General features: G+C 43.1%; 1 non-coding gene across 1 annotated transcript; it reads right to left on the bottom strand.

The window, feature by feature from the left end:
• Positions 1–9,048: 9,048 nt before the first annotated feature.
• On the bottom strand, positions 9,049–9,135 carry LOC115507965. Its single transcript, XR_003966876.1, has one exon. It is a non-coding gene; the product is annotated as a small nucleolar RNA SNORD35 (small nucleolar RNA).
• Positions 9,136–15,266: the final 6,131 nt, after the last annotated feature.

The following is a 15,266-nucleotide window of genomic DNA, read 5'->3' on the forward strand; positions in this document are numbered from 1 at the left end:
TGTGGGGAGCAGGGGGAGGAGGAAGACGGGGAGACAAAGTCCTCTTGGATCGCAAACTGTCACTTTCCCTTCTAGAGTGACTAACTGCATTCGGTCTTTTGTGCCTTGCCTGGGGAACACGTTCAACAAGTATAAAAGTGAATCAGGTTGTTTAGAGCAGTGCTTTGAAGACTCCAGGCTTTCTGCTGTAACAGCAGTGCGGGCTGTGTGTTCCGTCTGGAACCACATCCACCGCAGACAACAGGTCGGACTGGAATGAGCTGCTTGGGCACCAAGGCCCTCAGCTTGCTGGCACCTGGGAAAACCCTCTAGGGAGTGCGGCCGAGCCGGCACACGGGGATGTGGCAGCAACAGCATGTGGGCAGCCCCGTGCACTCTGGGCACACACACAAAAAATGAAAGAACACGGTTTGTAGAAAGTCTGCTTTGCGCAGTTTGAACCGGAAGTGTGAATCGCTAAAACCACTTTGTAAAAAGCACCAAAGCACAGAAGCCCTTGGCTCCCCCGCTCGCCACGGCCGGGGTTTACTGTTTTCGCGCACACCTGCCCAGCTCCCAGCGGTCAACAGTGCTGCTCAGGCCTGAGACTCTCTCTGGACACAGCGCCCTCGCTTCTCAGGCAGGGGGACTCGGAAGTGTGTCTCTGGTCACCCAGGGTTCCCCAGCAGGACTGTGCTGCTTGCCTCCCTTCCCCACTGTCCTACCGATGTCTCCTGAAACCTCCCACGAGAGCCGTTGGCACCGAAATCCTCCTGTCGGCGCCCAGGTCTGGGGGACCCCAAACTGAAACATCCTCCTAGCTTTATCCGTTTTGTTAAAATCTGCTCTCCTCCTTTGTTAAATAGGTTTAACTCTGCTATAAATGTTTCATTCTCAAACTTAACACCAGGCTGGAGTGGCTCCTCCATCCAACCAACTTGTTTGATACAAGGCGTATCCAAGTTTTAAAAGTCCCCGCATGATTCTTAAGGAACTTTGCCACTTCTTTGCTAGACTGGGATGTCTTGTATTACGTACTTGTTCTGGTACCTGAATCATAGAGTGAGCTTTCTCTTGGAAGATTTATTTTCTGATAGATTATGTGAGTGGCGTCATGTTTTAAATATATTAGGGGAATTTAGAACTCAAACTAATTCTCTTGTGAGTCCTTTTATAAAACAAACCCAAATTTATGAATTTTCATGTATTTTTCTTTCCTTAAAGTGAACCATACCTACCTTGATTTAAATGGGACTTCACCTACAGTCGCCTCCATTTTTTTTTTAAATTTTTAAGTAATCTCTGCACCCAACATAGGGCTCACATTTACAACCCTGAGATCAAGAGTCACATGCTCTATTGACTGAGCCAGCCGGGCACCACTAGTCTCCCCTGTTTTATTTTATTTCTTTTATTTCAAATATTTTTTTCATGTTTATTCATTTTTCGAGAGACACGGAGCAAGCAAGGGAGGGGCAGAGAGAGAGGGAGACACAGAATCCGAAGCAGGCTCCAGGCTCTGAGCTGTCAGCACAGAGCCCGATGTGGGGCTCGAACCCACGAACTGCAAGATCATGACCTGAGCCGAAGTCGGATGCTTAACCCACTGAGTCACCCAGGGGCCCCTCCCCCCATTTAAATGCTACTTCTGCTAGCGTCATTTACCCTATTTCCAAGGATCTAATACAGAACTATCTGAAATACAATATCGATGGTACAGAGCCTACAGGAAATTAGTTTTGTTCTCCAGCCTCACTTTAGGACTACTGTAATGTGTCTTTTTCTCTCATTAATTTGTGGAGAGATGCTGTATAAATCACTGACTCTGCATTCTTCCATTTTTCCAGCATATTAATCAATTAATATTTGAAGTTGTATGAAGTAAAGAAAGAATGGGACTGTAGTCCTTTCTTAGAAATAAAATATTAGAGCTCATTTCAGCATAAAAGTAATGCAAATACACAGAAAACTAGAATTCAGAGAAGTAGAAGAAAGGCATCAATATTTCTTCTGTATAATGAAACTCAGCATCACATGTTAGTTTATTTTCTGTCTTTCTATGTGCAGCTTTTGTGTTTTAATTTTCATCGTGGCATAAGCACGTTCTATGTTATTATCTCTTGTTGGACATCAGACATCATCTTTTTTTAAATGTTTATTTATTTGGGGGGGGAAGCACAAGTGTGGGGAGGGGCAGAGAGAGAGGGAGACACAGAATCTGAAGCAGGTCCCAGGCTCTGAGCTGTCAGCACAGATCCTGACGCGGGGCTCGAACTCACAAACCGTGAGATCATGACCTGAGCCAAAACCAACAGTCAGACATCTAACTGACCGAGCCACCTCAGCATGCCAAGATGAGTTTCTATACCTCTCCTCTGCATATACTGAGACCCTGCTCTGTGTGGGGCACCTTGAAGGAGCCAAAGATGAGTAAGACACAGCATCTGTCTGCCAGGAGCTTGGCATCTAGAAGAGGAACGCAGAACTGTCGTCCATAAATAACAGCAGTTCATAAGAAAGTTCTACCTAGGGTATTATGAGGGCACAGAGGAACAAGTGTCTGACTCTAGCTAGTGAAGGGTTTTAGGAGCATGAGTAAGATTTTTCCAGACAGTGCAGATGAAGAAAATAAAATAAATCAGGGGTATGTGATAGCAATGAGAGGAGGGCAGGAGGGCAGCAGCAGTAGAAAGAGCAGATAGGAGACGCCTCTCTGAAGAGGTGACATTTATTTATTTTTGTTATTTTTTTTAACGTTCATTCATTTCTGAGAGACAGAACAGAGCGTGAGCAGGGGAGGGGCAGAGAGAGAGGGAGACACAGAATCCGAAGCAGGCTCCAGGCTCTGAGCTGTCAGCACAGAGCCCGATGCGGGGCTCGAACTCACGAACTGCAAGATCATGACCTGAGCTGAAGTCGGACACTCAACTGACTGAGCCACCCGGGTGCCCTGAGGTGACATTTAAACTGAGACCTAAGTGACAAGAAGTTTTCAGCCACTCAAGGACCTAGTAGAAGAGTGTTTAAGGCAAAGGAGCAGCAAGCACCAAGGAGATGGGAGTGATCTTGGCTTGTTCAAGGAAGAACACGGTGGGAATGACACAAGTGAAAGGGAGTGGAGTAGAGTTGACCTCAGGGAATCGGAGAGGAAAGTAAAAGCGGGTCAAATGAAAGGACAGCAGGGCAGCTCCGAGAGCCCAGCAGCTATTGGAGAACATGAATCAGGAGCGGTTCTAACACATAAGATTGCGTGACTTTTTCAACACTGCCTAGGAGCACCGGAAGTAGAGAGGGCAGATGGAGGGATTGATATATGGTTGGAGGTTGCAGAACAAGCATAGCAAATAGAGAGTGGGGTAGAGGAGGGAGGGAATGGAGAGTTTGTAGTGTTGTGTTCTCAAGTCCAGGCTGGATAAGAAAAGACCGGAAGGCGAGAAGGTTGGAAGATAAGAGTGTGACATACAGGGAGAAAACAGAAGGCTGGGGGATTGGAGGCCTCAGAGGGTTTACAGGGCTTATGTGACAGACGCAAGGTAGAGAGAAAGCTGGAAGGATAAAGGGTTTTACTCTGAGAGAAGAATACTGGGGTTTAAGAAAGCAGAGTTCACACAGCTTTGGGTGATGTCAAGGTCCATTGCTGAGGTAAAATGGAGGTGATGGTTGCAGAGGTGATCAGAGAAATGTGGTGTAAGATAGGGTCTTATCTGATTTCATCAAATCAAAGCTTTGGTGTGTCAAAGGACACCATCAAGAAAGTGAAAAGACATGGGGCGCCTGGCTGGCTCAGTTGGTAGAGCATGTGACTCTTGATCTCGGGATTGTGAATTCGAGCCCCGTGTTGGATGGAGAGACTACTTAAAAATAAAATCTTTAAAGGGGCACGTGGATGACTCAGTCGGTTAGGTGTCCCACTCTTAATTTCAGCTCAGGTCATGATTCCAGGGTCATGGAATCGAGCCCCATGTCAGGCTCCACACTGGTCATGGAGGCTGCTTAAGATTCTCTCTCTTCCTCTTCCTCTGCCCCTCTCCCTTGCTTGCGTTCTTATGCTCTCTAAATACATGAATAAAATAAAATAAAATAAAATAAAATAAAATAAAATCTTTTTAAAGTGAAAAGACAGGCAACAGAATGGGAGAAAATATTTGCTAATAACTTATGTGATGAGACTTGTATAAAAAATGTATAAATAACTGGGGCCCTTGGGTGGCCTAGTCAATTAAACATCTGACTCTTGATTTCGGCTTAGGTCATTATCACATGGTTTGTCAGATTGAGCCCCATGTCGGGCTTTGTGCTGACAGCGCCGAGCCTGCTTGGGATTCTCTCTCTACTTCTCTCTCTTCCCCTCCTCTGCTTGCGCATGGTCTGTCTCAAAATAAATATTTAAGAAAAATGTATAAATAACTCTTACTACTCAATGATAAAAAGATAGGTAACCCACTTAAAAATAGGCAAGGAATCTGAATAGATATTTCTCCAAAGATGACACATGCGCATGGTCCATAAGCACACGCAAAGATGCTCAACATCATTAGCCATCAAGGAAATGCAAACCAAAAGTACGATGAGATACCACTTCATACCTACTAGAATGGCTATAATCGAATATTCAGATAATAAACAAGTGTTGGCAAGGATATGGAGAAATTGGAACCTGCACACATTGCTAGTGGGAACGTAAAATGGTGCAGCTGCTTTAGAAAATAGTTTGGCAGTTTCTTAAAATGTTAAAATTAGAGTTACTATATGACCCAGCAATTTCACGCTTAGGTATATACCCAAGAGAAGTGAAAGCATATGCCCATACAAACACTTGTGCCCAAAAACTCACGGTAGCATTACTCAGTAGCCAAAAGTGGCAACAATGCGGACGTCCATCAACTGACAAATGAATAAGTGAAATACGGTATATCCACGCAGTGCAGCAACTTGGATGATCCTTGAAAATGTCAACGCTAAGTGAATGGAGACAGTTACTACTTAGAGTTAGTAGTTGCTCAGAGTAGATTGGGGGATGGAAATAAGCATTTTCTTAATGAAATAGAACAGAATAGGCTAGATTAGATTAGACTGGATCGGGTCTTTACATCTTAGCTCAAGTACCATTTTCTCAGGAAGTCTTTCCTAACGAGGCCAAATCCCCCTCTCTTGGAACCTGTCCTTGATAGCACTAAGCACGGTTGGAAGCTGCTGTTAATTCGCAGGATGATTGGGTGGACATTGGGATCCCAGGATGTGAATATAAATACACTGCATCTGCCGCACTTAGCCCAGTCGATAGCACGTAGCAGGTTATTTGTAAGCATCTGTTCAAGGAGGGAAGGAAAGAAGCTGGTCAGTGGGGGCTCAAAGCTGTAGTTGCAAAAAACACAGTAACCTAGAAGGAAAGGAATAAAATGGGGGATGTAGGTAGATGAGGTCTCTAAAATAAAGATCTCTAAGAGAATGTGTTTCAAACTGGGGGGTCACAACACGTTAGTGAATTGTGAGAATGATATACTAAGTTGTGGCCAGAATTTTTTAATGAAATGGAATGGGATAGGATAGAAAATATTGGAGAGGCACTTGGCTGGCCGAGTCGGTGGAGCTGGTGACTCTTGATCTCAGGGTCATGAATTCAAGCCCCACATTTGACATGGAGCCTACCTAAAAAAAAAAAAAAAAGAAAAGAAAAAAACATATCAGAGAAAATACCACATACCAAGAGTAAAAATTTTCAAGAAACTTTTGTTTGAATTGTATAGATCATATATATATATATGGCAGTATCATAGCCAATGAGGTTTATCTGAGGCGTGATTATTGCTATAATATATATTGTATATGTATATACACACATATACATACATACCCATACACATGTGTGTCTTGTGTCATGATTTTACTGTGTTCCAATTTTTAAAAATTGAGACACTCCTGCCCATACCCTCTGGTTCAAACATTTATGACTGTAATTCTTTTCTGAAGCTCTGATCATTTTAGCAGCTTGAGAATCACTGAATATAAGGCTTTTGATGATTTGCACAGCATTTTTAAAAAGTCATTTGTTAAGTACAAATTAAACATTAATTTCTCAAGTGTAAATTGAACACTGGTGGAATTTCTTAAGTATAAACATTAATTTGAGCTTTTAAGAACAAGTCAAACAATGGTTGCAATCTTTATTAGAATATTTTTTCAGTCTCTCAAACGTATCAACAAGTATGATTATTTCTAATCGTTTATGATTAACAAACCGAGGAAGCCAGTGTTGAGTTATATGGCAAAACGCATGTCCTTGATTTAATTTCTATTACCATGAGTTATTTCAAAACAGTTTAACCACAATATTTCTTTCAATGTGTGCAGCACGTCACGTGTGCTTAACATTTCTTTCGTTTGGGAAGCATGTGTGGTGGGCGCACAGGGGCTTTGGAGCCATTCTGGTCTGCAAGGAACCCTGGGTTTGCCACTTACTAGCTGTTTGACATTGGACAAGTTGGTGTGGTAGGATCTTGGCTTCCTTGTCTGTAAAACAGAGAAAGTGATTTAGGTGGAAATTACCATTTGTAGAGGTCAAAATTGGTCCACTGTTGGCAATTTCATGTGGCTCAACCTAGTGATTATCTTACGGTGTGGTTGTGAAGATCAAACAAGACAATATTTGTTTAATACCTGTCACCATGCACATTTAATATTAATATTCCCTTTGATAAAGACAAAAAATATTAGCGTCATTGTTGAATTATCTCTTTAAATTGGCAGCATATACATTGGTCCATTGCACATTATGTACTTATTTAATGTCTGTCTTGCCTTTTTGCAGAAAGAATTTAAGAAGACTGTTTTGCACATAGTTAGTACTGAATAAATATTTGGATACTAGTGAATTGATGTTTCTGTTTAGCTTTGTTTCCTTGGTCATTTATGAGCCATCATTTGGTGCTTTGCTAGAATTGGATGAAACGTTAGAGAGCCCAATATGGACTGTTGTCTCCCAAGAGGATGTAACAAAATCTTGTTTTGTACTTCTGTGACGGGTATTTCTTTCCAGGGAGCCAGCCCCATGCAGTGGTGTCTGGTGAATGTTTAACAGAACTCTCTGGAGTTCAGGGTGTGTGGGTGGTGGTGGTGGACCTGATCTGCAGCGCCGGCCAATTTCTGTGCTGATACTTCCGTCACTGCTGCTTTCAGGCTGTGAACTTTACATCGCTGGATGCACAGTTGGGAAGAGATGAGTGTAATGAGCTTTCTGATCTAGAATCAGGTGCTCCAGCCACACTGCTGGCCCCAAGACTCGTGAAACCCACCCTGAGGGCAGTGCTCTCTAGACTGGGACTGACAGTGCATGCAGGATTTTTGATTTATATTTATGCTGCTAATAAAGAAGTCTCATAATTACTGAGTATTTTTGAAAAACACAACTGAACAGAATAGCTGCAAAAGGGGGACAAAACAATAATTATAATATTTATTATTATCCTACATCTGTATGACACCTTCTCATTAAATTGCTTTTCTTGATGAGACAACCTGCAGGGTTTAGCTCTTTTTTCCTTTTGTCAACCTGTTATTTTAATGACTAAAAGGCCAAGTAGGTGTTCCCCCCAAAAAGTGCTATGTAATTTTATATATTGACTCCCTTGATGAGCTAACTGGCTCAGATCTTGGGAAACTCCTTTTTTTTGTGGGACTGTAAATTTCAACATCATTTTTTTTTTAAATGTGAATCACAATTGGGGGAATTGCTAAGGAAACGGATCATTTTATCAGTGATATATTTAAAGATTTTAAAAATCGTTCTGCAGTGGGACTCCCGGCTGGCTCAATCGGTTGAGCGTCCAACTTTCGATTTCTGCTCAAGTCATGATCCCAGGGTCATGGGATCGGCCCCCACTGTCGGGCTCTGCGCTGAGTGTGGAACCTGCTTGGGATTCTCGCTCTCCCTCTGCCCCTGTCCCCTGCTCGCGCGTGTTCTCTCTAAAATAAAAACAAATTAATTGAAAAATCCTTCTGCAAATAAAATGTTTTACTCTAAATCAGGGATACTAAATGGGAGGTGGTATCGTCCTGGGGTGGGGATAGATTTTAGAAATAGATGGTGGTAGTTTTTGTTGTTGTTGCAGTGATTGGGGAGCACTGTTGAAATCTAAAGGGTCCGGCCAGAGATGCTAGAATTGGAAATTGTCCCATGTTCTGAATGACCTTCAAATCTTTTTTTTGAAGAGAGAGAGAGAGAGAGAGAGAGAGAGAGTGCACATGACAGCAGGGGAGGGGCAGAGAGAGAGGGAGAGAGAGGGAGAATCTTAAGCAGGCTCCACATTCAGTGTGGAACCTGATGCAGGGGTTGATCTCCTGACGCTGAGATCATGACCTGAGTCGAAATCGAGTCAGACACTTAACCGACTGAGCCACCCAGGCACCATGACCTTCAGAGATATTCTGCTGAGCTGTCATGTTGATGAAAATAAGCACCCAGGTTTCCAAGAGCACAAGGATGCTTGCATTTAGTTTTGCTTAGAACCCTCCAAAAGTTGTTCACCATGTTGGGAAGTCTTAGCAACATTGGTGGTAACTGATTTTGCCACTAGGGCACACCTGTGTCAGTCTTTGTCTTGCACCATCACTCACAGTGATGGTATGACAGTCTAAGCGTTCGGCTCCTCTATTTTGTCTTCTAGTATTGCTGTGCCTGAGTTTACATTTTGAGGTGCACGTTATTTTATTATAAATTACTTATTTTTATTTGTCCTTTCTATCAGGGCATTACGTTGATTGATTTTTACAATTATGCGTAGGGGTATGTGGTATCACCTGTGAGTTTCATTTCAGGTTAGTACAGGAGGGCTACTGAGTATGTGTTATTAAAGGAGTCGTTGGGTCTGAGACCCAATAACTAGTCTAAGTGGCTAATCCTTAGCATGATATGACAATGCCATTTCTTTTTCCACGGTCCCAGCATATCTTCCTACCATCTGATATCGCATTCCCTTGGCTTCAAGACTATAAGCAAATTGTTCACCTCTGCCCCAGTCACTACCATTTGTGGTCTAAAGTAACAGTTTTACCCATTTTCCTTATTTTTCCTTCCTGGCATCAGCTGAGCCATCGGCATTATTGCCACTGCCCACAGCGGCATCCGCCGACCATCATGAGAAAAAGCCATCGTCTGCGGAATTTTACCCATTTTCTTTTTTTTTTAAATTTTTTTTAACGTTTATTTATTTTTGAGACAGATAGAGACAGAGCACGAACGGGGGAGGGTCAGAGAGAGGGAGACACAGAATCTGAAACAGGCTCCAGGCTCTGAGCTGTCAGCACAGAGCCCGACGCGGGGCTCGAACTCGCAGACCGCGAGATCATGACCCGAGCCGAAGTCGGCCGCTTAACCGACTGAGCCACCCAGGCGCCCCTACCATTTTCTTGATCAGAGTTCACAGTTTTGCCATTCGTTCTTCAGAACATTTGGTGACCTCTTGGAAAAGGACGTAGTCAAAAAGGCCAGTGGATCAGTTTTTACTGTTGTAAAATGAAGTGAGACTAAATTTCCTTGAGTTTAGAATTTGCCCGTGAGGAATTCAGAGGCAGGCAGGAGCGAGCACATCTGTTTCGTCTCATGCCTTACGTAGAGGCAATAAACACTCCGGTAAGAAAATAAGCACCTAGTGCTGTGCACACAGTAACAAAAAATAAATGCATACTTGGAGCGGGACCCTAATATGAACCTACAGATCATGTTGTCAGCACAGTGAAAATGAAAAACAATGCGTCGTCAGTGAATAAACTCGTAATGAATATGCAGGGCTCACCTTTGGCAAGAACGCAAAGTAGCTGGTGTTTGTTTCCAGCGCTTGTGTCTTCTCTCTTGGGTGCCCTTTTCTTCCCTCAGCACCTCCCACCGCAGCGAGCCTAAGGCTCTTGGCCGGTCCTTTTCTGATTTGAAGGAGTCTCCCCGTCAGAAGGAAAGGGGTCTGGTACACCTTTTTTCTTACTAACTCTAGAATCGTTTTAGAGCAGATGGGCTGTCTTCGGAGATGAGGATAGTGGTTACCTTGGACAGGCAGAAATGACTGGAAAGGAGCTCAAGAGCTTCTGGGGGAGCTGGTGATGTTGTGTTTCTTGTTTTATTGTGGTAAAAGATACATATCGTAAAATTTACCAACTTGGCTGTCTCTAAGCATACAGTTCAGTAGTGTTAAGTATATTCACATTGTTTTGAAGTAGATCTTTAGAACTTTTTCATCTTGTAAAACTGAAACTCTGTACCCATTAAACAATAACTCCTCATTTCTCCAGTGCCCTTGGTAATTGCCATTCTACTTCCTATTTCTATATATTTGACTACTCTAGATACCTTATATGGGTGGAATCATGCAGTCTTTATCCTTTGGTGACTGGTTTATTTCACATAGTATCATGTCCTCAAATTTCCTCCATATTGTAGCACGTGACAGGATTTCCCTTGTAATGTTGTATTTATTTTTTTAATGGCATTTTTCAATGTTTACTTCTTTTTTTATATGAAATGTATTGTCAAATTGGTTTCCATACAACACCCAGGGCTCATCCCAACAGGTGCCCTCCTCAATGCCCATCACCCACTTTCTCCTCCCTCCCACCCCCCCATCAACCCTCAGTTGGTTCTCAGTTTTTAAGAGTCTCTTAGGGTTTGCCTCCTTCCCTCTCTGGAACTTTATTTTTCCCCCTTCTCCTCCCCCATGGTCTTCTGTTAAGTTTCTCAGGATCCACATAAGAGTGAAAACATACGGTATCTGTCTTTCTCTGCCTGACTTATTTCACTTAGCATCACACTCTCAAGTTCCATCCACGTTGGTACAAAAGACCATATTTCGTTCTTTCTCATTGCCACGTAGTATTCCATTGTGTATATAAACCACAACTTCTTTATCCATTCATCAGCTGACAGACATTTAGGCTCTTTCCATCATTTGGCTATTGTTGAGAGTGCTGCTGTAAACATTGGGGTACAAGTGCCCTTATGCATCAGCACTCCTGTATCCCTTGGGTAAATTGCTAGCAGTGCTATTGCTAATGTTGTATTTCTTGATCTGTGTGCTGGTTACCTGAGTACACTCCCTTTGGGAAAATTCATCCAGTTGTGCACTCATTTTTTTTTTTAAGTTTATTTATTTGTTTTGAGAGAGACAGAGAGCTTGTGAATGGGGGAGGCACAGAGAGAGAGGGAGAAGTCAAGCAGACTCTGCACTGACAGTGGGGCTCGAACTCGCGAACTGTGAGATCGTGACCTGACGCTTAACCAACTGAGCCACACCGGCACCCCCAGCTGTGCACTTACTGACTGGACCCACTTCTGTATGCATGTTATACTTCCAAGAAAGACTTTATAAATTAGACGGAGACAAAATTTAAAAATCATTACTACCGCTTCTACTAAGCTATTAGTAACTTGTGTTAATGTTTCCCAGGGATGTTTTGGAAGCACCAGTTAGAGAAGGCAATGCTTAACTCCAAGGGGTATGTGGTGAAGGCAGAACTTCAGAAGAGATGGCTTCACACAGGCCCTATTCAAATCTTCCTTGATGTGTGGCTCTGAGCTCCTTCATACAGAAGGCTGGTACTACCCATCTCAATCCAAAATCACTAAACACTAATCCCCCCCCCACCACCAAACAAGAGCAGAAGGTAAAGAAAAAAACCCACTGTCCTTAAAGAGGTAAATGAGATTGGGAAGAAAGCCCATTGAAGAAAATTTTAGGAGAAAGAACAAAACAGCGTTGGAAGAGGACAATCAGGTAGGGTTGTCACATTTAGAAAAACAAAAAGCCAAAAAGACAAATGATCAATACAGGACACCCATTGAAACTTGAATTTCATATAATCAACAAATAGGTTTTTAAAGTAGAAATATGCTCCAAATAGTGCACGGGACATACTTGTGCTCAAAATATATTTGTTGGTGAGGCACCTGGGTGGCTCAGTCAGTGCAGTGTCTGATACTTGATTTTAGCTCCATTCATGATCTCAAGGGTTTGTGAAATTGAGCCTGGCATTGGGCTCTTCACTGACAGCGTGGAACCTGTTTGAGATTCTCTCTGTCCCTCTCTCTCTGCCCCTCCCCTGCTTGTGTTCTCTCTCTCTTTCTCTCTCTCTCAAAATAAATAAAAAACTTTAATATATATGTAAAAATTTGTTGTTTATCTGAAACTCACCTTCCACTGGGCACCCTGTATGTTTTACCTGGCAACCCTAGATACAAGGGAAGGAAGAGGGAGATAAAATCACAGGGAACATGAAAAATGTCTTTTCAATGCAGGGATCCAGCCCAAAGCCAGATTCTCTTACAACTACCTAGCATTGGATAACATTCCCTGTCCTCAATGAGGGAAAGAACTTTGCACTAGGAATCAGTTTAATTTTGCAATGAAGAAAAAATTGGACTTTTCTTAAATCTCTTGCTAGGGGTCCAGAGTTTAATCCAAATCCTTTCACATTTGCTGTTTTGCCGAGAGCTGAGTGACACAAACTGCCTGGGATAATGGTGTGGGGTTGCAGGCAGGAAGGGCAAAGGACTTCGTCTGAAAGACCTAGTGCCTGGTAGTGACTTGTCAGTTTTCATCTGAAGCGGTTTTTTGATGTGTATAAATAGGGGTTGCCATTAAAAGTACCGCATCATTACTGGTGGGGAAAAACAAATTCCCGAACACTCCGCCCTCTCTATTCATCAAAGCCAAAGTGTCCAAGATTCACTCAAGGTGAATGAGGGCAGTTGTTCTGGAAGAGTTGGCTTTGTCACACAGTTTCTGATTTGCTTTGAAGCCCTGCGGTTAAACCCTTCTAACTCTGAGTCCATAAAGGGATAATAAGGCTTGATCAATGTAAGTTCTCAGGCTCATTGTGTGAAAGAAACAATTTTTAAAATTGCAAGTATATAATGAGGATGAAATAATTGACAAGATGATTCTAAGCTGAAGTTTCGCAAAGCCCATTTTAACGATTTGTTGTAAAATCAGAAGTATAGTTGCGTGTAGTTAAAGGCAAACGTCCTTTAACTAGTTTGTTACTAGACATAGGTAAACTATATGTTCTGTGACCTTTTTAGACCATTAGTTGCTTAGTAAGATTTTCTTTCATAGGTTTGAAGTAAACTTTGGCCTAGCTCGGGTGGAATTATCACCAAACTTTAAAACTGTGAAAGACTGAATTTATTACATGGGAGCTATATCTATGACTGTTATCAACTGGAGAGGTAGAATCTTGGTTGATACTTTTTATGGCTTTATGAAACTGTCGACACCCTGACCTGCGTGTCCTCGCACAGTTTCCTTAGGTGTCTATAACCTCAGCTTCCTCCTCTACAAAAATGAGGGGGTGGACCAGATGACCTCTACCCTCCAAGCTGTAAGACATCATGACTAGATTCCACTAAAGGTGTGTCCATCTCAGGGTTAGGTGACTTAGAACAACTTGCCTAGAACTTTTCTCAGTAGTGATGTTTATTATTTGAATAGATAAAGGTAAGTAGAGCACACAACAAGTGTTACCGATTGCTTCCTGTCCCCTTGGAAATCTTTTGTGGGTGAATAATCAGAACTTGGGGGGAAACCAGAATGCCCATAAAGCAATAATGTCTAGATGGGACCAAGGATTAATGAGCTGAGATGTGGTTACTACAGGGGGAATAGATTCCATGAGAGAGAGAGAGAGAGAGAGAGAGAGAGAGAAACCTGTCTTTACTTCCTCAAAACACCAGATTGTGCCGGTTGGGAACAAGAGATTCACTCTTAGGACACTCTGCTGCCAGAAGCAACATCTTCTGCTTGATTCCCATAACAGTCAAGGAGAGCACGTAAGGGCAGCTGTGACACAAGACGGGACCACGCCTGAGGCTGAGTGTTTCCACTCACCCCAAGTCTGAGGTGAACAGTCTGTAGGTAGCACCTTGGGGATCAGGCCTTCTCACCTCCAGAATCTTCATACCCATTAAGTCAAGTGTTTAAGATGCAAATTATTTGGCTCACGACACCCTTTTTGCTTCCACACTCACTGTCAAGTATTTGTGTACTTTCTGACAGATTATCAACGTGTCTAAAAATGTTCGGCCACAGCTTCTTGCTGCGACTCTTCCACGTGAGACAGCTTGTGACCATCCCCTCAGCCGTTTTCTCAAGGAAGCAACAGCTTGGAAGGGAGACTCGCAGTCGGGAGGGGAGACTCCGGGGTCAAACAAGGCAAGGTCACGTCAGCTGCTTCGCCGGCCTTGTTCCTTCCCCATGCTCTGGCTCTGTCTTCCTCACCAAAGGGACAGAAATCTGGAAGGATGTTCTAAGGATCCCTGAGTACTGTGTATACGCAGGCACTATGGAATGTATGTACATCCTCAAGGACATACTAATCAAAGCTAATTTACAAGGGGATCTAAGAGAAAGAGTTGTAATATGGTCCATATCATGGTGTGTACAGAGTGTGTATGGTAGGTGATAGTTCGTAGCAAAGTTCAGTATTTTTTCCCGAAAACTCGGCAAAGATTTTACCCTCTGAGGCATAGATGCCCGTCTGCTTGTCCCCAGAGCTTGTGAATAGGTTATTTCACGTGGCTAAACGGACTTTGCAGATATGATTAAGCTAAGGGTCTTGGGATGGGGAGATGATTCTGGATTATCTGCATGGGCGCAGTGTCATTACAGAGGTTCTGATAGGAGAGAGGCAGGAGAGACGAGAAGGAGACATGATGAGGGAAGCGGAGGTTGGAGTGATGTGAGGCCATGAGCCAAGGAATGCAGGAAGCCTCTAGAAGGCAGAAAAGGCCCAGCCATAGATTCCTCTTTAGAGCTTCCAGAAAGAACGCAGCCCTGCTAACTCCTTGATTTTAGGGCTTCTGACCTCCAGACGTGTAAGAGAATAAACGTGTGCTGTTTGAAGTCACTCAGTTTGTGGTGATGTGTTACAGCAGCCACAGGAAGCTAATGTAGGAGGATTCAACAGGCTGTTTTCAATTCAGTGAGAGTGCTTTGGTGAAAGCGTTAGGGGTAATGGCAGGCAGGAGGGTTCAGAGTCAGTTACTGTACGGAGTTTATTGGGAGCCCACCATCAGCTAGGAACTGAGACCTCCCTTGTGGACAAAGTGACATGGGCTCTGCCGATACGGAACTTGCAGCCACAGGAGGAAGACCGGCATTAAACCAAAATGGCTATTAATTAACCTCAAGTGTGCGGTGTGCTATGAAGTACTGCATGGTACGATGCAAATGATTAAAAGGAGAGCTCTTTCTTCTGGATGGTCAGGGAAGGTTTTCCTGAGGATGTGATGTTTAAGGCAGACTCTG

Source organism: Lynx canadensis, chromosome X (genome assembly GCF_007474595.2).
Source record: "Lynx canadensis isolate LIC74 chromosome X, mLynCan4.pri.v2, whole genome shotgun sequence".
In the NCBI taxonomy this organism is placed as follows: Eukaryota; Metazoa; Chordata; class Mammalia; order Carnivora; family Felidae; genus Lynx; species Lynx canadensis.